At 44.1% G+C, this 15,330-nt stretch overlaps 2 protein-coding genes across 9 annotated transcripts in view; one reads left to right on the top strand and one right to left on the bottom strand.

The window, feature by feature from the left end:
• The window catches only part of Atxn1 (ataxin 1), a 399,577-nt gene that overhangs the window by 271,601 nt on the left and 112,646 nt on the right, over positions 1–15,330 (bottom strand). The gene's annotated exons all lie outside the window — the stretch shown is intronic.
• Positions 1–15,330, top strand: part of LOC106146531 (translation initiation factor IF-2) — a gene marked incomplete at its 3' end in the record, with an annotated part of 215,984 nt that overhangs the window by 89,021 nt on the left and 111,633 nt on the right.

Below are 15,330 nucleotides of genomic sequence, written 5' to 3'. Positions count from 1 at the left end.
GCAGCTCAGTGGGTTATCTGTGAATCCTTCCTACTGGATGCCGCGTCTGCTGCTCTCACAGAGCAGCTGCAGCCTCCAAGCCTAGACAATAGCACTAAACGGGGCATGAGCATGAGCTGCAAAAGCCCGAGATTAGCTGAAGCTGAAATGCGCCTAACTCTGCATACGCAAAGCAGAACTAGTCCTCAAAGGGGCCATAACTGTTTGTCAGAAAGGTGCATTCATGGAATCACACAAATGATGATCTGATAGTCCAAAAAGGAGGAAAGATGCTCTATTCCCCCACAGCCCCCCAAAAGTCACACCAGAATCGGCAGCAGATGATAGGCAACAAAACGGAGCAGTGAAGACAAGCTGCTTTGGAGTCAGGCGAACTGGCTTTGAGTTCTGGCCCCCGCCAATCAGGAGCTAGGTGAATATGGACAAGCTGTCTACATTCAGCCTCCGTTTCTGAAATATAGCAATATCTACCTCAAGGAGTAACTGGAATACCTGAGTCACCCCTTCTCTTAGTCCGGAACTACTAGGCTTCTAAATATGCCTGGCCCAGTTCCAAACACTGGACGTCCAGGAGAGAAGTATTCACAACTTCCACTTCCATAGGCTGTCTACTTCTCTCAAATTAATGCAAGAGGAGACATCAACAAGTACGTGCAACTGCAACAAAGAAAAATTAAACCAAGGAAAGGGACACTGAGTGGGGTAGGGGGGGACATGCTTGCATTAAATGGGCTATTTCTAAAGAACTTATCTCAGGGCTTATAAAAGCTTGTGCTCCGGTGACAACAGCAGTGATGATGATGGTGGTGGTGGCAGTGGTGAGGGTCATGGTCTCACAATGATAACTCAATAAGCAAAGAGCACAAGAGATGTGAGAATAAGTATGCTCTGCATTAACTAGAGCAATGAAGTGATAAAATTAGTATTGAACACAGGAAGTACTGATTAGGATTCTGACTAATTTTCATTTATTAAAACTTGCAGCTCTATTTTTAGTTACAGCCCTTCAATCTACCATCATTCAAGAAAAGCTTCTCTCCAAAAAATTCTATTTTGGGAATGTGAATTTTTTAAAATAAAAATGTTCTGCATGCATGATTTTTTTAAACCCAGCTATCGTTCTGTTGGGTTTCAGCCTGCCAGTAGTATGGATGTGATATTTTAAAGACTTACTATGCGGGGTACTTAGAAATTTCACATAACTATTGAAATGGCAGGAATAGCCAATAGCCTTCTTTCTACATATACTCTCAGAACAGAGGGAATCAGAGTTTTAACTGATGTCTTTCTAGGCTTCTATCCTCTACTGAATAATCTCAGGATGAAATTCTGCTTTAATTGTTTAGTTATGTATGTTTACAATTTTTTAAAAGAGAATAATTCACATTGCATGAATTCTCATGCAAACTATCTTGTTGAGGGGGCTTGAAATCAGGTTGTTGACATTTATGTATCTAAGTCTAATTTGGGGTGATTAATTAATTATCACTGTGTAGTGTTCTATTATTTGTTTGTATTGTAATTTGTTTATTCCACTTTGACAAATATTTGGACACTCTGACAAATATTCGGGCACTCTGGGCTTATACAAGAAAAACTGATCAATAGCCTTCATACCTTCTGGTATACATGCACAGAAGTTTTTCTAGGGAAAATCTACCAGGAAAATTGTTGATTTACACTTTATGCATATTTTTCTTTACTAGATAATGCCTATTTTCCTAGCTGCTTATACCAATGAATCCTTCTACCCGCAGTCTATAAACATGAAATGCCACGTACCTAAACTCAAACATTTTCTTTGCCACTGGCAATACTAGATCCCAAATAACTCAAGTGCCACTTCTCCCTATGACTCAGTTAACTCAAAATTTGTCCTTGAACAAATCAAGGCTTTAAGAAGTTTCGATTCTGTTGAATCTCTATCTTACTCATCACAACCAACCTTGCAAGCAAACAATACCATAGGAAGAACAACGCTAATTAGTCACATATTGCTGGGTCCAGGAAGTGAAATGAAGACGCTTCAATTAAAGCAAACATGCTAACAAAAATATTTTGGCTGTCTGAATTCATGTAAATCAAATCAAGCATAAACTAGACATTTTCCCTTAACGTTTGTTACCATTTATTTCATGGCACTTTTATAACCAGACTTGCCAGATAAGAAGCATGTATACATTTTTGAGAAGTAAAAAAAAAAAAAGAATGTACACTCTCTTCAGAAATAAATCAATTGTAAATATAATGAAAAGTCATTGAATGTTATGCTTTGTAAATTATATCCCAGTGAGGAATGATTAAAAATACAGCAGCTAAGTGAAATAAGCTGGTGACACAAAGACTTCACCTTATGTGAGTAGTTTATGTCACAGAGAAAGAAAAGTACAATGATGGCTGCTGGGGGCGGGGGAAGAAGAGAATGGGGTTGTTAGTCAATGGGTAGATTTTCAATTTTGCAAAAAGAAAAGGGTTCTGGAGATGGACAGGGGTGAATGGTAATTGTAATATGGATGTCCTTAACACCTTAAATTACACCTTTAAAAAGTTGTTAAAATATAACCTTTATGATATTTACATTTTGCCCAAAGTAAAAGCGGCTGTGTTTTCACTATGAAGTCCTATTCAAGCAAGGAGAAAAGTGCGTTCATCCTAAAGTCACCTGGATTTCGTGCCACTGAATGAGCACTGTACCACTTTTTTAAAAAATTAAAATAAGCATCCCAAATTTCAGCGCACAAATGCAGCATATACTGTGGGTGAGAACAGAAAGAGTCACCACAGTCTAAGGTTACTGCTCACACTGCAACCTTGACACAACGACTTTGCAAAAGCAAGGGCTTAAATTGAACAGAAAGTGCCACGATTCAGAAAACGCTACTACCATATGCCCGAGGGGACTGAGTCACATTTGCCATTTCACTTGAGCTCCTGAATTTTTTGACTTCTGTAGGTTTAAATTCTCATCACACTGTGGTTTCCACCTCTGTTTCTGCCACTGATCATATAATGCATCTTATCATTTGACATCATCTCCACCATGAAATACTTGTTTTTGAATAGCCTGAGGTTCAGAGGACACTTTTGAAAACGTTAAAACAATAAAAGCTGTCAGTGAGTACTAGAAATGGAGAAACAGCCAAGGCTCTTTGATGCTTTCTTCATGCCTGGAACAACCTTCCCACACCCACTCCCACATCCGTCACGCTGCCTTTCTCCCTTCTCTCAAAATTCACCTTAATTCACTTCTCTGGGATTCTCTAATGAAGGCAGCCACAGCTGCAGCAGGAGGGAAGCAGAGAGCACACTCTCCCCTGGGAGCCTGGGATGGGTGTTCAGTTTGTTCAGAGATCCACAAGGGGTCGCCCAGCAAGACACATTTTGGGATGTCTACACAATAACCCGCGTATGCTTTTTACAGTTTCGCTCTAAGAATCTGCCATTGTCCCGCATGCAGGGATGGCTGGCCAATCTGGACAGGCCCGGTGTTTCAGGAACGGAATGTCTATTATTCACGAGGTGCCGAGTCAGCTGGACCACGTGTGACTCACCGTGCTCCTGCTGAGAAGCCTACAAGCTTCACGGAGAGGGGAGGCATTTATCAAGCTAGTACCAGTGGGCAGGTTTCCAGTCAGTGCACAGAATTCAGCAAATATTTACTGAAGACCTACTAAATGCCAGGCACAATGCCAGACACTAGCAACAAAAATATGACTCAGACAGGATCCCCTGGGAGAAAGAGATGGAGCCCTGTATAGTAACCATGTTATCAAGGAGTCATCGCTACTCTACTAGATGGTAAAAATAGCAGCTTCCCTTCTCCAGAAAAAAAAAATCAAAACCATAAATGCAGAGTTCACAGGGATCATCCAGTTACAGAGTGAGCATTCTGGCAATGATGGAATATATTTGGAATAAGGGTAGTATCACCTTCTGGTACTTTCCTCTTGAGCACTCCAGTTGCTGGAGCAGTCCAGATAAATAAATGCTCCCATAGTCACAGGGCCGTGAACAACAGCTCACATTATGCCACTGTGGCCCACGTGGAACCTGTGATTAACAACTGAGATACTGCTGGGTGTGGTGGGGCATCCTGGGAATTCTGGTGCTCTAGGAGGCAAAACAAAAAAGGGTAGCTGGGTGTGGTGGAGCAAGCCTGCAGTTTTAGCACTCAGGAAGCTGAGGCAGGAAGACTGGGGGAGTTCAAGGCCAACTTGGGCTACACAATGAGACCGTGTCTCAAAATTAATTAATTAAAATTAAAAGTTAAAAAGGTTTGAGGCTGAGAATGTAGCTCAGTGTGAAGGTCCTGGGTTCAATTCCTAGCACTGAAGAAAGAAGGAACAGAAGAAAGAAAGAAAGAAAGAAAGAAAGAAAGAAAGAAAGAAAGAAAGAAAGAAAGAAAGAAAGAAAGAAAAAGAAAAAAAGAAATAAAGAAAGAAAAGAAAGACAGGCAAGCAGGCAAAAACTTGGCTCAAGCGGCATCTGCACCTCCCTTTGTAGCAATCCTCACAAATCCCTTCTATGATTAACGCCCACCTTTCCTGACAGACTGCAACCCACAAAGGGAGGAACCCAATCTCTCTTGTTTGCAGAGGATCCTCCAATGCCTAGCACCATACCTGGCCTAAGTCAGTGATTGGAAACATTTCTAGCATTACGATTATGAATGAGCTGGCTGCAGATTGCAGCAAAATTAATAGTTGAAAAGCCTAGTGAAATGTAGCCATTTAAAGACTGGTAACCAGTGGAACCCATAATCAATGAATAAATCAACCAATGTATAGATACTACTACAAACTGAATTGTGACTCGGGCCCAGATTCCCACGTGAAAGCCCTAACTCCCAGGCCCTCAGGATGTGACTGTACAAGCTGTCCCACAGTGCCTGTGGGCTGTTGGCCCCAGCCCCTTCCCACCCTGTAGCGCTCAAGTCCTCCCTGTCCACTGCCACAGAATCTGCATAGCACCTACGTCTATCCTCCTGTAGGCTTCAAATCATCTCTGGGCTCCTGCAAGGCCTAATGCAGTGTAAATGCTATGTAAATAGTTGTCAGACTGTATCTCACACAGAATAACGACAAGAAAAATGACAGGTACATTTTCAATACAGACGCATGTTTCTCAAACATTTCTCATCCTCGCTTGGTTGAATCTGCATATTGGGAGCCAGAATACATTGGGACAAGACCTTTCAAGAGGTGACTAAGATAAGGAGAGGTCACAGAGGTGCTTCCCTGATCCAGTATAACTGATGCCCTTACAATTATATGTGCTGCCAAAGGAGCACCTGGTGTCCTTATAAGAAGAAAGTAGGACACAGATACCAAGGAAAGACCAGGTGAGGACACAGAGAAAGACGGCCCATGAGTCACTGAGAAAGATTTCAGAAGAATCAATTCCAGGGATCCTCGATGCCAGACTTGCGCCCTCCACAATGGTAAGAAAACAAACTTCCCCTGCATAAGCCACTCAGTCTGCAGTGCCTTGTCCTGACAGCCCAAGAAGACCAATACTGGTAGTTGCAAAGGACAGAGCTACGGACCCACATATGGTCACTGTAGAAAAGGAGTAGGGGCAGGAAGGAGGAGCCCATAGGTCCACTTCTGCTTCTAGTCTGATGTCTTGGTCCAGCCACCTTTACTTCTCTGGATTTGTTTCCTCCTCCAAATACTGGGTCACAAGAGGTCCACATTTCAGGTGACCTGGAGCCATGTCATTCTGTGCAGTGACCCCAGCACCACCTTCTCAGGGATGACAGAGATGGCAGCAAACACTTCTTATCTGCTTCTTGACCATCCCCCAACAACATACCAAGGACAGGGCCCTCTATCAGCATGTCCCTTAGCACGACAGGCACACCCACCATGGCTCAGTCCCATCGGGCTGGCCCGGTACTAGGGAAGGCCACCTCGTGGGAAGCAACTCTACTCAAGGTGAAGGACAAACAGGAGCCAGAGGAACAGCAGCACAAGTGGTGTGATTTTAGCACATTACAAGCAGAAAAGAGCCGCTCATTCTGAACAAAGATATTAATGAGCCTTACACACAGAAATTACCACAATAGAACAACAGTCATCTTCATTTTTTTTTCTCCTGCTATATTAAATGATGGCATTAAATGATTATGAACTCTTTAAGAAGTAATCGCAACAACCTCGGTACAACCTCTGCAGAGACACACACCGCCCATCTACACACCATGCCCTCGTCGGGAAGTTGTCTGTCCACACAGGTGGATGCGCTCCTGGCCACACAACATGACCTGCTATAGCTTGGATCTGCAGTGTTCCCTGAGGGTCCATGTGTGTTCCCCAGAACAGCACTTTGGAGAGGTTGTAGAAAGTTCAAGAGATGGGGTCTCATGGGACATCCACAGTCACTTGGGCTATGCTCTTGAAGGGGAGAGCTGGACCCTCCCTACCCGTCCCTCTTCTGGTTTTTTCCTTTCTGGTCATGAGATGAGCAGTTTTGTGTCACAGGCTTCTGGCACAGTGTGCTCACCGCAGGCAGTGGAACAATGGAACTGACCAAACCTGGGCCGAAAACTCCAAAACTGTGAGCCGAAACAAACCTTTTCTCTTTATAACTTGATTATCTCGGGTATTTATTACAGTGATAGAAAACCAGGCAACACACCAGCCAGTCCCCAGATGTACTACACATTCTCACTTCCTTTGCTTTTGTTTCCCATCACCTAAGGCCCAACGGTGCCTCTTCCCTAAAATCGACGGGCCAGCTCTGTGTCCTTACCGAACTACTCCTTCCTTAGAAGCTGCCTCAAGCGGGTTTCTTAGAAATAAAAACGGTAACAAGTAAAACCATTTTTCAAAATAGAAATGCAATCAGACTTTCTTTAAAATAGAAGCCTACATTTAAAAAATTGTAATTCGTTTTATTCCTTTTTAAAAATTTTTGTCAATGTTGCTGCCTTAGGATCATTATAACCTTCGCATGGAAAGGACAATCAGACAAGAACGTCCTGGCCATTCATTAGCTATTATAAAGGGTAAGATAAGAACACAGCCCAAGGAAGCACCTGCTACGTTCCTCCCGCCATTTAAATGGTGTCTGCAGGCTCAAAATCACGGAGCTGGAATGTGTCTCAGAACCCACTCCCAGGGAAGCTTGCTTCCACTTGTGGGTATTTTCTTGGGTGCTCCCTCAAGCTCACTGCTCCCTGATTCATTCAGAGAGCATTTGAGCACCTCTCTTGTTAGGCATCTAGGGCACATAGGAAAAAACCCCTACCTGTGCTCAAGAGGAATGGCTTCCAGGGGAGAACACAAGTCATGATTCAGAAGCGGTGAGGTCCAATTACAGACCCAGCCTCATTACTTAACAGTTTATCTCACGCGCCTGCAAAGAAACTCCCGGTCTCCAGGGAGCATTGTGCGAGTGGACCAGCTACGTGTACACAGCAGCGTGCAGGCACTTTGCACTTAAAGCAAAGAAGACTGACCACTCCCATGCACACAATGACCACCCACCATACCGGGTGAGAAAGCACCACTCCGCAAGCACCATGCAGACCAGCGCATCCTCCTCTAAACTGCGAATCTGCAACTGAGAGCATACGCAACAGCCTTTCTTCCCCAACTCCCACATCAAAGTGATGCATTATCAAAATGAAGTTCTTAGGTAGTAAACGAACATGTTAAGAACCCGTAAAACCATAAACACTAGAATATAAAGGAAAGAGATAATGATACTTGTCAGAAGATATTAAGAAGACATGGCAATAAAAGGAATCTGTTCATAGAATGATTCTAAATACAAAATGGTCAGATTGATACTTAGAAGGGTTGCTATTAATAGAAATAATCTTAGAGAGGTTTCATTATGTAAATGGCTCATATGTCTGCCAGAAATGTACTCAGTAATAATTTGCATTTCTGCTGCAGCAGAAATTTCAAGGATGTATCTCTTTGGATTACGAGGGGCTCTTTCAAGCCATACTATAGCTTTTTATAAACACAATAAAAAGGACCACCTATGCTCTTGGCTGAGAATAAGAATAACTAATTAGGTACTTGTGTGTGCCCGACACTGTGCGAGCTTCTTTCTGTGTAGCAATCCTTTAAAGCATGATTATTATCCACATTATATCCCCGAGAGAACAGAGACTTAGATCAACTTGCCCAGGGTCACACAGACTACAGATAGTGGAGGCTGGATTTGAACTCACGTCTCTCTGACTCCAAGTCCATCTTCCTTTTCCCTGCAGCATACATAAGTGGCCCAAACTGTGGCATACCAAATACAAAGGAAATGGGTACTTCTGATCACTCCTGTTGATAAGTCTCCCTATCTGTCTCCATTCAGTGACATTTATATTTGCCCCAATTTTTGTGGATATTATTGTCACACACCGGTCAGTTCTCCAGTATGGTGTACAGTACTAATACAAATGTCACAGGTCTAAGTCCTCTAGCCCTCCAGAGCTCCATCTGTCCCCAAGCTAGTCCCCATCAGTTTCAACTCTACCCAGAAGTCTCACTGGCCTTGCATCCCCCTCGAAAGTCAACTTGAGGCCCTCCCTGCCACTCCTCCCTTGGGTCCTGGCTTTCATGACCCACATTTCTCTGGAAGTCTCCCTTTGGTCTCAGTGACTACAGTTGGCATTCTGAGCTCCCACAGTGATTACTGAGCTCACCAGGGGCACAAACCATCCCTAGAACACTAATCAATCACTGTTTTGTTTCAAAATCCCCCGACCCTTACCTCCCCTGTACAGCCTTTGAGGAATGTTTCAGTTTGCCAAGAAATAACTAAAAACCAGGCATCAGAAGGAAAAAGGAAGCGAAGAACAGTTCAGAAATAACCCACTCATGTTGAAAATGAGCACGAGTTTCAGGTTAGAGCGAGCTGGCTTAGAATCCGGGTTGTGCTACGTGGAGGCTGTCCTTGTTATCCTGCCTGGGTCCACAGCTCCAGAAGAGGAAAGCAGTGAGGTTCTCCTCCGGGGCTGGAAGGAAGCTTTAATGAGGAACATAAGCCATGCTCTTCATGGGGTGCCTGTCTCTCTGCTCTCTTTGGCCGACGGGCACAGGATTAGGCCCACACATCTATTCACCTCTCATTCCTGTTCCCTGTGTGACCACGAGCCCCTGGCACTGTGTTCACATGCTGGGGATGTCCTACCTGGGTGGCGGGGGAGGTAAACTCTGTCTGCTCACCTAGGGGCAACCTCACACAGTTTGTTCCCTGGTGAAAACGCTACCTAGAGCTGTTAGGTGGCTTGCAGGTGGCGATGCATACAAGAGCATGGCGAGATAGGAAGCAAATGCTAGGTCACATTCTATTTCTATCAGATTTGGAGGCGAAAGGAAAATCCAGAATCTTTGCTCTTTGATTTTGTGTGTGTGTGTGTGTGTGTTTCTGTTTGTGTGTGGAACGGGGGACTGAACTCAGGGGCTTTACACTGAGCTACAGCCCTTTTTTAATACTTTGATTTTGGGACAGGGTCTTGCTAAGTTGCCCACGCTGGGCTTGAGCTTGCACTCCTCCTGCCTCTGCCTCCCAGTGGTGCCTACACTAGCATCCCTGTTGTCTAAAGTTTTGACTGGAATTTTTGCAGGCAGAAATGTTGCCAATAACACAGCACCATTTAAGCTTGGAGAGAGCCATAAAGACCAAGCACAGGGGGCCCAGACCTTGGAGACCCTTGGGGTGTAGTATGGTGGGTTGTGGTGGCAGGAGGCCCCCATAAGGGCTGAGCTCACAGTGCTCCAACAGGCAGAAGGGCTCAAGCACCAAAAGGCAAACAGCAGAAAACACCAGTTACCATGCAGCACTAGAGTTCATACACAGAAGCAAGAAAATGAGACCCTGTTAAGCCATAGTGAGGTTTAAAGGAAAAGTTCATTCTTAAAAAGTAGAACACAGATGATAAATGTAAATACACTAGCACTTGTTTTTAGAATCTTTTTTCTTTTGGAAATTGGGTCTCACTATGTAGCCCTAGCTGTCCTTGAACTCCTGGTGATCTCCCTGCCTCAGCCTCCAAGTGCTAGGATTATAGGTATGTGGCACCATGCCCAGCTTTTAGAATGTTACTATTGATATGCAATCATTTTGGTATAAAGAAACATTGGAAAAGAGACACATTAACTGGCTTACTTTGTAAGAGTCTCATTTAGTAGGCTTATAGATTTAAGGCGCTGCTATAAAACTTTTGCAAACAAGGAAGGTTATAAACAAAGTAATTTGCTAATTAATTAGTTAATTAGACCAATAAACTAACTGGAGAAAACTGTCCCGATGTTATTGTTTTTCTTTCAGTTTTAGAGGGAAAAAAATCCTTCTTCTGCTCTATTACCTGTACAATTTCCTCATTTTACCATTTTTCATGGAGCACCCACAAATCCAGGTCTCCCCATTTGGCCTCTAGTTCCTGCCCAAGTTTAAATCTCCTTAACTGATGCCAGCTGTGTGCAGCAGGAAGGGAGTGGTCACCCCACACATGCACGTTTGCCAAGTGACATTGCTGCTGCTCTTCCCCAAGGTACCTGGCAGGCATGGCAGCCCTGTAGGGAAGGGTGGCTCTCCCACGTTGGCCGGGGGTGGGGCAAAATGTGACTCTAGTGCTTCAAGTGACTCTAGACACAGGACTCAGAGCTAATTAATAGGAAGGGAAGTTGAGATGGTGACAGCTCCTGAGAAGGTGTGAAGCTCACGTCACTGGGTAAAGGCAAGCCAAGGAGAAATCTCCTAAGGGCAGGACATTTTTGTTTGCACCTCTTTGATGTGCAGACTAACATGTTTCTGCTGGAAATACGTCTTTATACTCTCCCAAGATTCTGTAAGGTGTTGACCTGCTGCTAATTACAGCAGTGCCTGCACTAAAGCTAACAAATACGTCTCCGCTCACCCCACTCCGATCACCTTCTGTGGGCACAGGGAGGGACCAGCCAGCATCAACTACACAAACCTATTAGTTGTCAGGCGTATTGACGCCTAATCCTCACAAGCAATTAGCTCCTGCTTGAAATGCCCTTTTGTCCTCTCCCCACAATTTTGACTCTTATAAAACTGTTTAAACTACTTTCTCCTGTAATCCCATCTAAACTTACCCCATCTTGTTCTGGCATCCACACAATCAATAGAATTAGCACTTATTTAACACTAATTTGGAGTTCTCAAAAATGCAAGAGTTAATCCCTCTCCTGCATCATTTGTCAGCGAAAGCAAGTTATTCCTCCTTTCTGGTACTCGGCTTCTTCATGTGAACAAGGGAAGGTAATAGAAATCCCCACCTCATGAGAATCAGATATTTATTCTGTGCATATGTGTGTGACATACATTCAGTGCATATAAGGAGCTGGGCGCAGTACTTGGGTACACAGCGAGCACTTAAGACAGTGTGGACTGTTTTTGGACCATCAGTACCAACACTATGATCCCATCACCCGTGCTTACACTTGATTATTAAGCTCTGCAGTGATGGGCTATTCTTACACGCTGCCCAGAAACTGTGGTTGTGACAGAAGCTGCATGCAGGGAGAGATAACTAAACAGCCAAGCAGCAAGCGATCCAGCAAGGGCTAGGCTGCAGGGTGAACCCACACTGTTTACTGCAAAACTCACTCAGATGTGCGAGCCCAGGCAAACCCAAAATCCCTTGCATCTGATCCTTTAGGCAGGACATATAAATATGTCTGCATTTGCCAAGAAATTATTTCAACAAGACTTCAGAATGAGGGGCTGGGGATTTAGCTCAGCAGCAAAGCGCCTGCCTGGCAAGCGCAAGGTTGTGAGTTCAGTTCCCGGTACCGGAGAAAAACCAAAAAAAAAAAAAGACTTCAGAATGAGAAAGAATGTCTACCATGTCCGTGGCCTCCAAAAACACCCAGAGATAAGAGCAGAGGAGAGAGCAGGGGCTGGGCAGAGAGGTAGGAAAGCCACGGGCTAAGTCCCCTGTGCTGGGGAGAGACAAGGAGCCTGGTCCATGTTAGGGCGAGGTGTCTCCTTTCAAGGTGCTTCAAGGTGATGTTAGTTATGGGGGCTCAACCCTGGCCTCTCCCAGAAAGGTCACTTGCCCGCAGGCAGGGAAAGCCAGACCGGAGTGCACCCCGGGGCATCTCCGACTTGGGCTCCTGACCACGCCCCCTGCCTGCGTTGTCACTGCCTCCCTCACCCGCTGTATTTCCTCTGTCCTTCCTGGGCTCACTTCCCCTGGCAGTCTGACGTCTCTGATTTCTCAGGTGCACGGAAGGGAACCTCCAAGGACTGAGGAGCCTACGGCTTGCCTCTGAGAAGGGAGGAAACTGAGATGCCAGGGAGATTCCGAATGTTCCCAAGGTCCCAAAATCAGTGGCCCAGCGGGAACTGAAACCTAGGTTGTGTGACCACTGCCTTCTGCCCCAAACAACGGAGTTTCCAACTCTGCATTATCCTGCCTGCTTGCTTCTCTCCTTTCACAGCGCTGCATGTGGCCGCTAGGTCTTTAACACGAGTTCTGTTGTCAAGCAGAGACCACTGGGACAGGTTTGCAGGGTTAGACAGCATATGTGGTCATCCTCACTTTGTAGTCATCCTGTGCTGCATTATGCATGGGGACCTGCTGCCCACACAGGCTGTCACACCCCTTTCCACCGCCCTAGGATTACTAACTAGCGTGAAATGGAGATGGCTCATAAAGGGTACTGTGGATTAACTTAAAGCCCTTTTTAAAATAGACAAATACTTTATTTTTTTGAGAAGTGGGTTATATTTTCTTAGTTTTTTTTTTTTTTTTCTTCCTAAGCCTAGCAATGATATTTCTGCAGGAAATGTCCTGGCTTGTATACCAGGTACATTAAAAAAAAAAAAAAAAACCTAAGGTAAATTAGCTTTTATACCAGAGAACAGACTAGGAACAAAAAGGAACTCTCTGAAAAGGGAAGAAAAACCAATTCAGCACACTAGAAATCCACAGCTGTTTCTCAAATCAGAGTCACCTGTAACAAGTGAGCTCTTAGCAGGGAAAATTACCTTAAAATAACCACACTGAGCTAGGAGAAGTGTCTCACAAAATAGCTACTAAATTAATTTTTCTTCAGGTGGCTTTGGGGCAATACAAGAAGCCATGTAGTTAAATTTTACTAGCTCCTAATCAAGTGTGTTTGATGTACTGTACATTACTGGAGGCAAGTGGGAAGACAGGTTGCAGGATTCCCAGGACTATCTGAATCATCATCATGAGTCATCGGTTTGGAAAGTGTAGGACACAATCAGTATCAGATAAACATGATACTATTATTTGTTAAAGGTCCAAGATCCACATTTCCTAGAACACTTTTGGAGGAGGTAGACGCCACACAGCACTTTCATTTTCTGATTTTGCAGGCTGGCATGTGTTTTTTTTTTTTTTGTAAAGTTTCACATACTACTAGGGAAGAGAAATGAATGTATTTAATTAACATATGCATAGGCACAGCTGATACATATTCATCCTGGGGGTGGATTCAGTTTATGGGGCCTGAAGCTTATCAAGTTAGGCAAAGGGTAGGAGGGTGAATACAGGGAAGGGTAGGTCTTTACCCCTCAAAGAAGAGAGTTTATAAAAATAACAACCTAAAATTAGGCATAGGGTTAGGCCCCGAACTGTGCAAGCGACCTGTGCAGGTGAGAGATTCTGAAGCATCACCGGCTCCAACAGCAATCGGCCTGGTCCATAACACATGCGCAGGCTGCGCGTATCACAAGAGTGGGGACACTGTAGATGGACATTACTGTTCTCTACAACAGTAACTATGCATCGTAACTACTTCAGTACACATTTCTGCGGAGCTCAAGTGGCTAAACGGAAATATTTACAAGGAGCTCTTACCTGATCGCCAATGTATGGCGTTATTACCTTGCCAGCACAACTGCAGTCATTGTTCATCGCGCAGCAAGGCCTCCTTCGTGGTATCCTATGAGAGCAGCGCAGCTGCAGTCAGGGCATGTAATGAAATGTGGAAGTGGTGGGAAGTGGGCAGTGCCGAATGGCCGGGTGCAGTGCCCGAAATCAAAGTAGAGGACAAGGCCTTCTATAACAAACGTTACTGCGCCTCCGCGCCGCTCCTTGAATCCCATGCAGGGAGCGCGCTCCACTACATCCTAATTGCAACAGTTATAATGGCAGAAAAAAGAGAAAGAAAACCTCAAAGCTTCTCAACGACAAATCAGTCTGTACCATCTTTTAACCAAAAGAAAGTGATATATGTTAACGATTCAAGAATCACAAGCTTCTGTGATTTAAGGCCAATCTTTACCTTTGTACTGAAAAGTCATTACTGTCCCATTAACTTGCAGGAAGTAGATTAGACCCTCTGGGCTTGCTTTCTTAGGGATTCTGCAGCTCCAGGGTGCTGGAGAAGCAGTTTAAACACCAGCCCTGCTGCAGCATGTCCTATCACAGAAATCTGAAAGTAAAACATTCACTCTGACACGCCGTCTCACTACTTTTAATTGTGGCTTGTTAAAGACGTAAATAGAAGAATTCTGTTCACCTCTACTACCAGCTCCACTGCTGCAGTGAAATTACTATACTTCTGCAGAAAGGAATACTTCTGCTTTGAGAAATATCACCACAAGTGGAAGCGATGATTCACCAATTTTCCAACAGTAGGCATTACATGCTAGTGCCCGGCGGTGGACAGAGGCAGGTAGACAGAATGATTAACTTTAAAATGAATGAAAAGAGTAAATTTATGTCCTTTGAAAAATGGTATCTAAAACATTCAGAACTCTCTAGCAGGCATTGCAGAAATGCAAGCCCGCCTGCACACATTCTTCGAAGAATTCGGGCCAAACGGGCTAAAATCAAAGCAAGGAGACATAAACTCCAAAGAGAAACACAAAACTACATCTTGTGTTTGGCAAACATCATTTTGTTTTCAGTTGTGAACATGAAAAAAAAATGTCCATGTCTTTTCTTTACCTACTTCTAATAGACACCAGTTTCTTAGATTAGAATGAGAATTTCATTCTTAAATTAGAATGAGAATCATATTTACTAATAATTGTTGATGCCATGAAGTCTTGATAACTCATGCTTTACACTAGAAAAGTTTATTAAAATGCTATATTAAAAATTAAGAGACAGAAACAAAAGGACAAATATTTCAAGACTCCAGGTGGTATCTAAAATAGGCCAAGTCATAGAGACAGAGAGTGGAGCAGAAGCCACTAGCGGCTAGGAAGGACGGTAGGGAGCTAACATTCACAGGTTCAGAGTGCCTGTCTGGGGCGATGAAATGCTCTAGAAATGGGTAGTGGTCAAGGTTGCATGACACTGGAAATGTACATAATGCCCCTAGACGGTACACTTTCAAGATGGTTTTAAATGGTAAATTTTACGAC

Source organism: Chinchilla lanigera, unplaced genomic scaffold (genome assembly GCF_000276665.1).
Source record: "Chinchilla lanigera isolate Chin_1 unplaced genomic scaffold, ChiLan1.0 scaffold00082, whole genome shotgun sequence".
Classification (NCBI taxonomy): domain Eukaryota; kingdom Metazoa; phylum Chordata; class Mammalia; order Rodentia; family Chinchillidae; genus Chinchilla; species Chinchilla lanigera.
This window is presented reverse-complemented; position numbering and strand designations above follow the sequence as displayed.